At 55.9% G+C, this 13,291-nt stretch overlaps 1 protein-coding gene and 5 non-coding genes across 8 annotated transcripts in view; 4 read left to right on the top strand and 2 right to left on the bottom strand.

Annotated features, from left to right (window-relative positions):
- The window catches only part of LOC142826092 (general transcription factor II-I repeat domain-containing protein 2A-like), a 293,839-nt gene that overhangs the window by 43,169 nt on the left and 237,379 nt on the right, over nt 1-13,291 (top strand). The window lies entirely within an intron of this gene.
- Nucleotides 1,588-1,660, top strand: TRNAR-UCG (transfer RNA arginine (anticodon UCG)). Its single transcript has one exon. It is a non-coding gene; the product is annotated as a tRNA-Arg (tRNA).
- TRNAE-UUC (transfer RNA glutamic acid (anticodon UUC)) lies at nt 2,914-2,985 on the bottom strand. The gene has a single exon. It is a non-coding gene; the product is annotated as a tRNA-Glu (tRNA).
- TRNAR-UCU (transfer RNA arginine (anticodon UCU)) lies at nt 8,530-8,634 on the top strand. Its single transcript has 2 exons — nt 8,530-8,566; nt 8,599-8,634. It is a non-coding gene; the product is annotated as a tRNA-Arg (tRNA).
- On the bottom strand, nt 9,402-9,475 carry TRNAT-CGU (transfer RNA threonine (anticodon CGU)). The gene has a single exon. It is a non-coding gene; the product is annotated as a tRNA-Thr (tRNA).
- Nucleotides 11,908-11,990, top strand: TRNAL-UAA (transfer RNA leucine (anticodon UAA)). Its single transcript has one exon. It is a non-coding gene; the product is annotated as a tRNA-Leu (tRNA).

Below are 13,291 nucleotides of genomic sequence, written 5' to 3' on the forward strand. Positions count from 1 at the left end.
TAGATCCATTCACATCACAGCAAAAGTAAAATAGCTGGGTTCTTCTCATGGGTCTTTTCTTGTTTCAATGTCTCCAGGGGTGCAGAAGGGGCAGACCCAAAAGAACCAAACCGGTCGAGTGCATCTTGGTCCAGCCTCTCACTTGTGCTGCTCCCTCTCCCAGACTGTTCCTACGCCCAAGACAATAGCTCCACACCCAATGGATGGGTTAGCAGAGGCCAGGGGGCAATAGGCAGAGTCTGGCAGCTGCTGGGACCAGATCTGAGGGCATCAGGGGAAGGAGCAAGAAACACAAACTCAGCCCCCTGCGTCTCTAGCCAGGCTGGTAGGTTTCCTGGCCCCAGCTCATCTGAGCCAGCCAGATGAGAGACCGAGCCCCAGTGGGCATTAGACACCCAGCAGAAGGCACAAAAATCTCTTCTCACCAGCCTGAGAACAAGAAACCTAAGGCAGGAGGGTTTTGCAACAACCAGCCTAGGAAAATCCCACTGACAGTTGAACTCAGGTTGCAAAGTTCACAGCCCTGAGCGCTGCCCCTTGCAGCATGGGACAAACAGCTGATGTTTTTGGTGGGCACCTGGGGCTCTCAGCTCTCAGGCTGCCTCTGCTCTCCCGGCTCCCTCCAGCTGCCCCATCCCAGCTGCTTGTTTATTTTTGCTTTAACTTAAGTACCAGCTCTAGTAGAAGCCGTGTGACACTCTCCCCCCCCCCCCATCACGGCATGGACAGGTCACAGCCCCCAACCAGACTCTGAAATGGCTCCCTGCATTTCCCCGGCCCCATGGGACTGGCAGGAAAGAGGCCCAGGGCCAGGCTAGAGCCAGGGGAAGCAGGAAGCAGGGAGATCCCCAGTCTATACAGCTCCTTTTTGTGCAAAAGCCTTTTGTGCAAAAACGGACCCCAATTAATTATGCAAATGAACATGGCAATATGCTAATCTGTGCTACATTTGCATGAGGTTTTGCGGAGGAGAGATGCAGTATGGAGATAGCCTAGGGGGTAGAGAGCCATGAAGTGACATAGACTCAGGAACAATCCCTGGGCTGCAATTCTTAGTTACACACAATAAGAATAATTCACCAGCTCAGACGTGATTTCTAATCCGCCAAATAAGGAAAATAATAAAACCTGATGGACTAGGGCAGTGGTCCCCAGTGCGGTGCCCGCAGGCGCCATGGTGCCGGCTGGGCCATTTATGTGGCCTGCGGAGCAATCTGGGCTGGCCCGGGCATGCGGCAGGTGCCAGCCCCAGGAGCATGGGCGGCCCCTACCCGGGGTCACAGCACATGCCGGTGCCGGCCCCAGGCACACGGTGCCTGGAAAGCCCCTGCCTGGGGTCACAGCACATGCTGGTGCCAGCCCTGGCTCCGGGGTCATGGCACAATCTGGTGCTGGCTCCGGGCGCGTGGCACATGCTTGGCCCCGCCCCCAGGCACATGGCCCATGAGCGGCCCCGCCCTTGGAGGCGCGGTGCGTGAGCGACCCTGCCCCCAGGCACCCAGCATCCCCAAAACATTGGGGACCACTGGACTAGGGAAACTTTTTTCTACCCACACATTGCAGGAAGTCCAGTTGTCTGCAAGTCGAGACTGTGTGGCCTAATGGATAAGGTGTCTGACTTCGGATCAGAAGATTGAGGGTTCGAGTCCCTTCACAGTTGCGTTTACCTTCCTTTGTCTGTGCTCATGGATCCTGATGTTGCTGCCCTGGAAAGGTCCTATGTGACAATGTGGTTTTTCTATAACCCCATTAGAAGGCCTGTAGTTCTAAATTATGGGGGAAATTGCGGGGTGTGGGGGTTACTGGCTTGTGAAAGCAGGATTGGTGGTGCCAGGAGAGAAGTGGCAGCCTGGCCCCGGGGGGTGGAGCATCAGCCAGCAGGGAGGGGGTCTGATCAAGGCACAGAGATCCTGAATAAACATTGAAAAGCCTTTTAAATATCCCCGCTGCTGCCAGTGCCAGTGAGGTTTAAGGCGCTGCCATGTGTCGGAATGGAGAGAGCCTGATGCATTCACCATCCGGAATGAAAATATGGATACAAAATTCCAAAGATGGTGTCGGCTTTCTGAAAATAAACGAGCCCCTTTCCAGTACACGATGTGGTGGTACAGGGTTTATTGGATTACTCTGGTTCTGCTGGTGGAAGCAGGGCTGGCTGGGGGAAGGGGGGAGCAGTGGGGCTGGCTGGGAAAGATGGGGGGGAGAACTGATGGGAGGAAGCAGGGCTGGTGTGGGCAGCAGGGCTGGCGGGGGTAGATCAGGAGGAGAAGTGGGGGAGAACCGCCAGGCCGACAGAGGGTGGGGGTGAGCGGGGATGTCCAGGGGGAAGCAGGGGGAAGAGAATCGGCCGGCGGGGTTTGGGACTGATCCGGGCGCATGCAGATCCTGGGGCGCTGCCCGTCCCGTGCATGGTCCTGGCGGAGCACGAAGGAGTCTGGCCTCCTAGATTCCATTTTGCCACCCCCTCGAGTAGTGTTGTTTGTCTGTGTGATAGTCTGGTTTGGATCTGTTTCTGTCTGCTAGATAATTGATTTTGCTAGGTGTAAATCAGCTAAGGCGGTGGGGTCTGATTGGTTAGGTCATCCTGTTACAGTATGTTCTGATTGGTTAGTGAAATTATACTAAAATAATTGGTTAAGGAAGAACTAAGCAGTATTGAGTTTCTCTGTATAAACTGGGGTCCAAGAAGGAGACCAGCAAGAAGAAGGAAAAGAGAAGACCTTGAAGCAGAACTCACCTCCAATGCAGCCTAAGACCAGAACAGCCAGGACTCCTCTGCACTACAGTTTGCTGTGTGAATACTGTGGTAGGTGACATTGGGAAAGAGCCCTGAGTGAACCTCTTGGGTCACAGCTGGTGGAACAATGAGGTAAGATGAATGAGTGGGGAGTTGTCATGAAAGTTGAGACTGGTTTCCCTGACTGGGAATCAAACCCAGCCCACAGCAGTGAAAGTGCTGAATCCTAACCACTAGACCACCAGGGACACATGAATAACCATCTTTCCTTACCTGCACTAGCCTTTCACAGGCCACTTTCTGTCCCCTTCAGGACACGGGTCCATTTTCCATTGCCCAGAGGGGACAAAACAGAAACCAAACAGAACATCAGAACAGCCAGACTGGGCCATGCCAGTTGCCCAACTAGCCCAGGATCCTGTCTCACAACAGCAGCCAATCTCATTGCCCAGTGGGAATCCTCAGGACAGACAATAGTTCAGTGATCCCTCCTGTCGCCCATTCCCAGCTTCTGGAATACACCAGCTAGGGACACCTGCCCTGTCCATCCTGGTTAAATGCCAGTGATTGACCTTTCCTGCATTCAATTATCCAGTTCTGTTTTGGACCTTCTTGTAGATTTCACCTTCACAACATCCTCTGGCAAGAAGTTCCACTGGGCGCAAAAATGCTCCCTTTTGATTTATTTTTAATTTGGTTACTTACCAGTTTCATTCTCTCACCCAGGATCTTGAGTAGGAGAAAAAAAAATCTTATTTGCTTTCTGCACCCCTGTCATCGTTATGTAAACCTCTGTCCCGTCGCCTCCTTGCTTGTCCCTTTCCCAAGCTGAGAAGAAGGAGTTCCATGAACTCCTGGGAGCTGCTGTTCCAAAAAAGAGGCATTTCCTGTGGCAAAGATGGCCGAGACCAATCCCCTACACAGAGCCCCAGAAAATACCAATGGACACTGGGCACTTGTAAAGCTCCCTCTCGGGCAGCGCTACGGAATGGATCCGGCTGGCCATCGGGCTGACTAACCCATCAACAGACGAGTCCCCGTGAGACTTCTCAGCCCAAGTGCAGAGACTGTGGAGTCTCCCACTCCCAGCCCAGTGGCAGAGGGGCAGCGCCCTGAGGAGGCGGGTCCCAAGGCAGCAGAGACCTTTAAAGGGAGCGGAGACGTAAGGTCAGAAGGAAGGAGAACAAGTCACCTCTTCTCACGTGAGATGTGGTGGGAAACTACCAGATCTGTTGCAAGCCGAGCTCCAAGGGCTGGTTCTTGCCCTGGTGGCTCCTTGCAGGGCCTGGCTTGAGAAGCGCCAAGGAGCCGTGTGTGGCCAGGAGAAAGGGGGCAGAAGGAACGTGGCTGAAGGAGCAGGGTGGGGGAGTAGGAACAAGGGAGGGTGTCAAAGGAAGCGGGGGGTGCTGGGTGGTAAGAAAGCCAGGAGAACGAGGTGGCTGGGGCCTGGGCATGAGGCAGGACATTATGTAGTTTTGTGTCCCCGTGCGGCAAAAGCACCAGCCACACTGCGCCAAAGGTGAACAGCCACAGTAGTGGCACTTGCAGGGTTGGTCCTGGACTGAGTGGCTGCAATGACCTGGTCCAAGGCAAGGCATCTCTGAGAAGTCTCAGCCCCAGCCCTGCCTCCTCCCATCTCAGCCTAACCTGTTTCACTGTCTCCCACATGCTCCTGAAAGCCAGCACACAGGCTGCCCAGCCCTGCACCAGGGGCAGACCCTGGAACCAGGGGCACCCACAATAAGAGAAGACCCTGCGTTTCTACCTGGCTTTGAACCAGGGACCTTTTGCGGGTTAGGCAAATGTGAGAACCACTACACCACACAAACACACGTAAAAGGGGTTTCTGCTGCTGCACTTAAACTTGGGCAAATATTCGGTTGCTAACCCTTTGGCCAACAGAGATTGCTGCAGGGCAAAGGAATTCCCTGTTGTCAGTTTTGTGGCCTCAGGAAGGGACCAAACGGAAGGAGGCCCGGCCCCAGCCTGGGGACTCCAACCTAACCCCTGAGAAGCTGCTGTGCCTGGCACTGGCAAGGCAGGGCTCTGACTGCAATTGCTGGGACAGGGGAGCCAGCGCCACAGACCCTTGTGATTCCCTGGGGGTGTCAGGGCCCAGAGACCCTGCAAGTGCCACCTCTGCAGCTCCTGCAACTGTGGAGAGTGACTCTCGTCCCCCCTCCCTTGGGATGGGCAATGGCAACAGGTGGCGGAGCTGGGAGAGAAGTCCCAGAGAGCAGCCCCATGACTAAGCTGGCCAAGCAGCTGCTGGGTGTGGGGGAGGTGAGGGAGGCAGCCCCCAGTGGTGCCTGGCCAATGTGTCTGCTCTCCCTGCCATCCCTCCCTACGTTGCCGGAGTTGGCCATGTCCCCACAGCAGGAAGCCGAAGGGGACAACCAGCAGAAGTGCAGGATGGTGGTGGGGGGGCCACTTTCACACCACAGGTCACACCCATTGTATTAGCTGTTGGTCCCATGCTGTAAGCAGCACTCAGGACTCTGAATCCTGCAATCTGAGTTCAAGTCTCAATGGGACCTGCTGGGGCTCAGCTGGTTGGTACAAGGTGCAGGTGCTTTGGCTTCCATGCACTGAGGTTCAACAAAGAGGGTTTTGTTCCTCTTGCTGGGTGTCTGAGGCCACTGGAGCTCCATCTCCAGACGGAGCAGGCGTGTGGGAGGGGTCTGATGCCATCACAGCTGCAGGGCAGGTCACCCACCTTACCCCTGAGCTCAGAGGAGGCTCTTGAGCAAGAAGGAGTGTCTACACTGCCCCTTCTTGCACAAGAAAAACCCTCTTGCGCAATGCCGTTCTTCCTGAAAAATAATAGGTGTAATGGCATTGCGCTAGAGGGTTTTTCTTGCGCAAGAATGGGCAGTGTAGACGCTCCTTCTTGTGCAAAAGCTTCTTTTGAAAAAAATGGTGGCATGCAAATGAGGCTCGGCGATATTCCACGCTTAGCCTCATTTGCATATTACTCGTGCAAGAAGCCACGAGTGTAGACAGCCTGGGAGTCAAAGGTGTTGTCTGGGTCCATAGAATAGAACAGTTTTAGCAGTAAGACTGCAGAGGGCACCCTGGCTTAGCTGCCTTATAAACAGAAGATACTGGGTTCAATTCCCAGTGGTGCCTTGCTGTGCCCTTTACTCATATTTTCCTATTTGCTTCTGAGACACAGAAGAGGCCTCCCCTGGCCACCCATAAAACTGCTGGTTCAGGAAAAGGCTGATTGGGGAAGCTTGTTAGGGAGAAGGAAACCACAAGCCTGGAGCGGGTGCAGAGGTGACTGGCACTGGCCAGGCAGGGCTCTGACTCCCGCTGTAAGTCCCTGGGTACCACACACTGGCCAGTGAGTCCTGCTCCATGGTCGTCCCAGGGCTCTGGGTGTGAGAGACATGCCTGTAACTCCCTGCTGATAGTGTGGGCCCTGCCCTGCCTGGTGGGGGAGGGGACAAACACAGGGCCGGTTGACAGGGGCTCTGACACTCCAGCATCAGGGTCGTCCAGCCTGTCAGATGGATTCAGACCAGGCCGGTCGGAGCCTCCTGCGCTCGCCAAGGGGGATTCTGCACTTGCTGCCTTGGGAGCCAGGGTCACATTGTAGAGCTCCCCCAGGGACGTCCCACGGTGCCGCCAGGCCAGCCACAGCCACTCTCCCTGCCCTCGGCAACGTGGCTGCGTTTTATCCTTCCCCTTCAGTGACAACCAGCCATTCCCCACCAGCCCCAGATCCTGTGGGACCCGCTCCCTTCCCTATGAGCAGTGAGCGCTAGTGCGGCTCCCTGCTGAGGCTGTGGCTGTGGGAACAAGCCCCTGGCTTTGGGAGGGAGACAAAATGTCCAGGTGTTGAGTTTCACCCATGGCTAGTGTGGGGTGACCCACACTCTGGGGGCAGCTGGAGGTGCCTCCTGAGAGCTGGTTTTCAGAGGGGTGTGATCAGTCCTTCCTGTCTTTCTGACTCCTTCCAAGGGCTTGAATCTGGCACCTAAAATTGAGGAATGTGCATTCGGAAGAGGGAATTTCTGTCTCTTTGTTATCCTTAGCGTGCTCCAGGAGCCAGCGACTGTAGCGAGGGAGGTGGCTGCAGCACAATTCCAGGCCTGGGGCACATTGAACAATTGTTTGAAATATTTTTAAAACAAAAAATATGAAAAACTTTAGGCTCCATCTACACTGCAGGCTTCTTGCCCAAGAACGGTTTTGGGCAAGCGTTCTTGTGCAAGAGCACATCCACACGGCCATGTGCTCTCACCCAAAAGGGCAGAATAGCTCAGTAGTTTGAGCATTAGTTTGCTAAACCCAGAGTTATGAGCTCAATCATTGAGGTGACCATTTAGCAATCTGGGGCAAATCTGTCAAGGATGGTTCTTTGGAGTTTCCATGAGCACAGAGACAGAACTAGCTGACCTCTCAAGGCTCTTCCCAGCTCTATGAGGTGCTATATATCCTCACAAAGAACATGCATGGACAGTCTCTTGTGCAAGAAAGCTCTTTTGGCTATTTTAGCCATAGGGGTTTCTGGCACAAGAAATCCCTCTTGCCTGTGCACACTGCCTTCTTGTGCAAGAGGGCTTATTCGTTATGGGGAGAGGAATAACTCTTGTGCAAGAAGCCCTGTTGTCTGGTACTGCACTATAAATTTACTTGCACAGGAACCTGCCTGCAATGTAGACGCTCTGCAAGTTTTTACACAAGAGCAGTTGCTCTAGCACAAAAAGCCTGCAGTGTAGACGTAGCCCTGCTGTGTAGACACACCCTGAGAGAGACAAGGAAAGGAAGTGGACAGAGCCTCCCCCCAGCAGGCTGGCCCTCAACAGGACGGGCACGTCTACACAGCACCCTCACCTCGAAGTGAGCTGTGCAATGTGAGCGGCTGCCCGGGACCCCAGGGGAAGGTCTGTGGGGAGTTTCCAAGGCAACAACAACTACAAAGTTTCATAATCTACACTCATGTGACTGTGATTGATTCCTCCACTAGCAAGTGTCTCTGAAGGGATGAGAAATGCAGGGCCCAGGTGCAGGGAGCCGGGTCACATTCTCCTGCCTGAGTCTCAGCCCAGGCTGAAGCCTGGCGACAGAGAGAAGAGGCCAATGCAAACAGCCCCATGGCAGCGAGGGAGTCAGTATGTGGGTGCGTGGAGCAGGGATCTGGGGGCAGAGCTGGGCTCTAACTCACTAGGGGTGTGTCCCATAGCTCAGAATAAGCGATACAATTGTGTAGCTTATTTCGAGTCAATTTTGAAATAGTTTATTTTGTAATTCGGTGCTGACTGCGCAGCACTTAGTTCCAAATAAATCGCTATTCCGAAATGCCCCTCACTCCTCCTGCCATGAGGTTTTCAGGGATGTCGGAATAGCGAGCCCGTTATCGTTTGAAACAAGGGGCTTGCTCTTGAGACGCGTATGTGTGATATGAGCACCACGACCTAAACCTCCGAGCTAGCCGGCCCACGGGTGTCAGTCCCACAAGTGGCCCTTTCAGAAAGGAGCCTCAAGCCGCCACAGAGACCTTGTGGGGTCTAGAACATGGTGGGTGGGGCAGGTGAGGTGCTCATATGCAGGGAGTTAACTGAAATGGGAAACCCCTTGCTTTGTGTGCAAAAAGTAGTGGGATTGATGCCCATGTTCTTCAACTGCAGCTTTGTCCTGCTTCCTAGTTTTTACTGCTGGGGGCTCAGTGACCCTCTTCCTACGTTCTCTCCCAAAAGAGACAGACCTGGCTCCCCTTCCTTTTCCCGCAGCAATTGCCAAGCTGCAAAGCAGAGAGTGGAGATATCAACACCAGCAGTCCATCAGGCTCTGTGGTGCAATAGAAAGCACATTGGACTTCTAAGCTGTATTGGTTAATGTGAGCCCAGCTAGACATTCAAAGGTTGTGGGTTCAAGTCCCACCAGAGTCACTTTAGCTGCTTCCTCATTTCCAGGATGCAGCTTTTACAGACTAGTCAATCCTTAGGCTGACACTGGGGTGGGCTGGCATCCAGGCAATTCCCAGCAGACCCCAGTAAGGGTGGAGGGAAGGGTTGGTACTTGGGGGTTGTTCTGAGAGGCTGCAGGTGCCAATAGACTCTCCATGTCTCCTACCAGTGCTGTGCAACACGCAGGCTCAGAGCTTTGCTGGAAAAAAGCACCAATCTAGACGCGGCTCTTTCAGAAAATAAAACCTTTTCCAAAAGATCCCTTAATCCTTATTTTAAGGGTTTATTTTCTGAAAGATCCGGCAAAGCTCCGAGCCAGAAAAAAGCGGAAGCCATTTTTATGCAAATGAAGTGGGGGGGGGGATTTAAATCCCCGCATCATTAGCAATTGCGATGTGTCTAATTTGCATCCCTTTTACGGAAAAGGGATGCAGTCTAGACACAGCCTTAGTGTAGATGTAGCCTCTGTGAGTTACCAGCAGTGCGGCTGTTAGTGTCGGCATCTAACTAATTGCACCATTAGGCCATGTCTTCACTCAGATGGAGATTGCTGTTGCAATCCATCTTCCAGAGCTTGATTTAGCAAGTCTAGCTAAGCCTCTCTAAATCAAACCCCTAGAGCACCTCCTGCTCTTTGCTACTGTCCTACTCCCACTGTGAGGGCACCACCAAGCTCAGCTGAAGGTAAAACCAACTCCAGATACATGTTGAAAAATGGTGGGAAGAAAAGACCCATTGACTTGCCAACAAGGCACCACTGGGAGTTGAACCCAGGATCCCCTGCTTACGAGGCAAGTGCTTTAACCAACTAAACCATGGTGCCCTCCTTGAAAGCACCTGTAAAATTGCACTCAAGGTCTGCGCAGCCCAAGACATTAGCTGGGCAGCTGGTATCCAAAACCTGTTTGTCAATTGTAGCACCAGGCTCCAAAGGGACAGACCCAAGGCAGCCGCCTGGTCCTAAGGCCGGGCCTGCAGCCAGGGGGAGGGAGAAGAATCTCTCCTCTCAGCTGGAGTTGAATCAGCAACCTAAGGACACTTGCCAAGCACCCGCTACAGGCCTCTGCTCTGCCAGCTGAGCTATGGAAGGTGCCTGGGGCAGGCTGCTTTGCCCAGGTGGCCCTTGGATGAGTGTCAGGGCGAGAGCCCCCCCCATGGGGCCGGCCTCCCAGGGGCGGGGCAGAGGAACCCAGCAGCACAGGGGTGTCACAGGCGCTTCACCCGCAGAAGGACCCTTGAGTGATCCAGGCAGAAACGCCGCGTCTCGCTCCCTGCAGCTCCCCTTGCTGCCCTGGCAGGCGCTGCCCCTTCTCCCACCGGCCTGGGCCTGGCCTCCCTCCCCCGCCCGGCACCACAGAAACCCCCTTGGCGTGAGCCTGGGCAAGCCAGAGGCCTCAGGCCTGTCCCCTCTGAGGGGCTTGTGCCTCGGCCTCCTCTGCCCTTGGTGCCGGCTCTCCCGGCTGCCCCTGAGCGCTGCGGCCAAAGGAGGCAGCAAGGCAGGAGAGGGGGGAGGAGCAAGTCCCGCTGAGGCCGACAGCTCGGGCTCAAGCCTCCAGCCCCAGCACAAAACCTTCAGCAGGGCCCATGTGGCTCCCTCCTGCCCCCGCACACGCTCACAGGGGGAAACGTGCCCCATGTTCCATCCCCGCGCCAGGCCTGGGCGACGGGCTCAGCCCTCGAGCAGCCCACAGGGCCTGTGAGGGACGGACTGAGAGCAGGGCCCCACCGACACCCCCCGTCCTGCCCCACTGGCCTGCGTGCGGCGCTGGCACGGAACAGGCAGGAACGGCAGCCGGGACAGAGCAGCTTGGACTGACGGGCGAGTCTCACTTGCTGACCAGACTCCCAGGCCCTGGCTATGGGGCCAGCCCCCCTGTGGGTCAGAGCCCCCCGGCCACAATGCTACTCCACGGGGCCTGGTTCCAGGGCCACCTAATCCCGGGGCTGGGGGCTGGAGGCCTTTGCCCTGGAGTCTCAGAGCTCCCCAGTGTCGGCTGCCGCTGGCCTGAATGGTGCTGGATGCTCCTGCTCCCCTCCCAGCAGGCTGGCCCTGCGCAGGCTCTGTGCTCGCTGGAGCCTCCTCCTGCAGGTCCCCGGCCTGCTCCCTGCAAAGCCTCAGCCTGGCTCCTTTCCTGCCCTCTGCTTGCAGGACCTTTGGGGGCAGGCTCCGAGCAGATCCCCTGAGCCCCAGCATTGGGTGCAGCACTGCTGGGCCCCCAGAGCCCGGGCTGCAGCCAGGAGGGGGAATCTCCTGCAGGGCCGGTGGGATGTAGAAAGCTGCTCCCTGGGAACCTTTCCCACGGCAGAGCCCCCAGCCTGGCCAGTCCCTGCCCGGCCCAGCCCCCGCCCCAGGGTGGGCAGCGCTCGGGGGGGCAGGTAAGAGAGACCCCCCCTCCCCTTCCCAGAGAGCAGCCCCCCTCCGAGCTGCAGAGGGAGGATCTGGCCCAGGGCTGCTCTCAGCAGAGGGGGCTGTGATCCCAGCCTGGGGCCAGGGAAGCTGCTACCAGCTCGTGCGGGGCAGGGGGAGCCATCCCAGAGAGGGTGGGGAGGGGGATCAAGAGGGGTGGGGCAGATAAGAGAGGTGAAGGGAATCAGGGACATGTGAGATGGGGCAGGGGCAGGAAGGGGAGGCAGGAGGTGCTGAAGGGAGGTTGGGGGGATCATGCCAGTCAGGGGGTGGCTGGGAGTAGGGGTGCAATGGATGGAAACTTGGGGGTCACAGGAAGGGAAAGGGGGCAGGGGAGGTTGAGAGGAGACAGGGGGAGCAAGAGCAGCCTGGCTGGGGAAGGGGAGACACAGGGCAGGGCTTGCACAGAAGGAGATGGGGAAAGATACAATGCAGCTCCCCCACCCCCATGGGCAGAGGTGATGGGTGGGAGCATTGGGGGGCACCAGATCCTCTGCCCTGACAACATTTCTGAAGTTTATAACCAGGGTGTCCCAAATGCCCCCTGCCTCTGTGGGTGCCTCTCCCTGCGCCCCTCCCTCTGCAGGCTCCAGTCCCCCCGGGGGAGGAGCTGCCCCCTCCAGCAGCCCGAGGGGAATTGTTTCTGTGATTTTTTGAAGAGTAGATACCTGCAAACACTGATCTGTAGGGACTGGCAACAGTTTATTTCCATATTTGCAGATTTGTTATTTGCATAATGGATATGCAGATATGTAAATGTGATGTTACCGGTCTGGGAAAAGTTTGTGAATGGGTTTGGCTGTCAAAAGACCTTTCACCCTCTTGGCCCCACCCATCCCCACAGCATCACCAGGATGGCCGAGTGGTTAAGGCGTTGGACTTAAGATCCAATAGATGTTTGTCTGCGTGGGTTCAAACCCCACTCCTGGTAGCTTCCTGTTTTGGAGAGACATCGATCTGAATGGTGCTTTGTTCTGCTACAAGGGTAAGCGACAGGACTTTGTCTCTGAAGGTCTCTTCCAGGTCTAGTCCTCTAGTCTCAGTTCTGATTGGCTGAGCCGGGGCCAGTCACAGGGAGGAGACTCAGGACTTTGTTGTTCTCCTTAAGTCCCAGCAAATGAGCCAGAACGTATCGTCTGCTCGGGGAATTGTTCTGCTTCTTGTCAGTGGTTGTCTCTGAGCAGCTCCTGAGTCTCTCTGTGTCCCGGTGCTTCTACCCCACTGGCTGAGCCATCCCTAGGCTGGGCTGTGGGGCTGTATCTCACTGGAGGTCACGTTATTCTGATCAGTCAGGGTGTGAAACTCCAGACTGAGGGGGAGTTTCAGCATCTGGGTCCTGTGCTCAGCACTGCCCCAGACTGGCTGTGTGAGGTCAGACAAGGCCCTTTGCCTCTCAGCCTCTGTCCCTCCCTCTGTCAGTTGGGGGGAACAATCCCCTCCTGCCTGCCCCATGGTGGGGGGAGCTGTGAGGAGTGGTGTGAGGGTGTTGCTAGCAGCAGTGAGTACTGGGAGGTGTCCTGTCCCTCTAGACTCCATGTGGGGTTGCCAGATGGTTTCTACAAAAATACCGGACACACTTGACTTGATATGACATCACAATTGACATTATTGAGAAATTAATGGACATTTCTATTGTCTCAGTTTGTTTCCTGATCAGAAAGTTCAAATACTGGACTGTCTGGTTCGAAACTGGACACCTGGTAACCCAGCTCCACGTCAGCAGGGAAACGCAGTCGAACACCTCCCCCCATATGCTGGCCCAGCCTTCTGCCTGCTGGTGGGGCTGCCTCCCCCGACATCAGTGGGGCCTCCTGCCCGTGTTGGTGCAGCAACTGCCAGTCTGCCCGCACCCAGGCCTGGCGGGCATGTCGTCTGGGGGCAAGAGCAGGGAGAACGGCGCCTTCCTAGCCCAGCCTCCTCCCCATCCCATCACTGAGGGAACTTTCCCCCAATGCCAGCCCCATGCTCAAGGGCTTTGTAAAAGGGCCAGGCCAAAGTAGCTCCCCCCTTGCTCCTACTGAGCCTCTGCCAGAGCTGCCCCTCCTCAGGCTCTGCCCTGTCACCAGACAGACCCTGCTCTGCTCCAGCCCCCTCCCTCTGTCTGAGTCACTCCTGGAGCTGGTGGGACTAGACACCTGCTGTCCTATGGGATGTGGCACTTCTTGGGGAACCACCTCTCAGTTCCCATGCGGAAAAGCAAAGCAACGCTTCCCAACCAACCCCAGGTCACTG

The sequence above is a fragment of the Pelodiscus sinensis genome, unplaced genomic scaffold (assembly GCF_049634645.1).
Source record: "Pelodiscus sinensis isolate JC-2024 unplaced genomic scaffold, ASM4963464v1 ctg46, whole genome shotgun sequence".
In the NCBI taxonomy this organism is placed as follows: Eukaryota; Metazoa; Chordata; order Testudines; family Trionychidae; genus Pelodiscus; species Pelodiscus sinensis.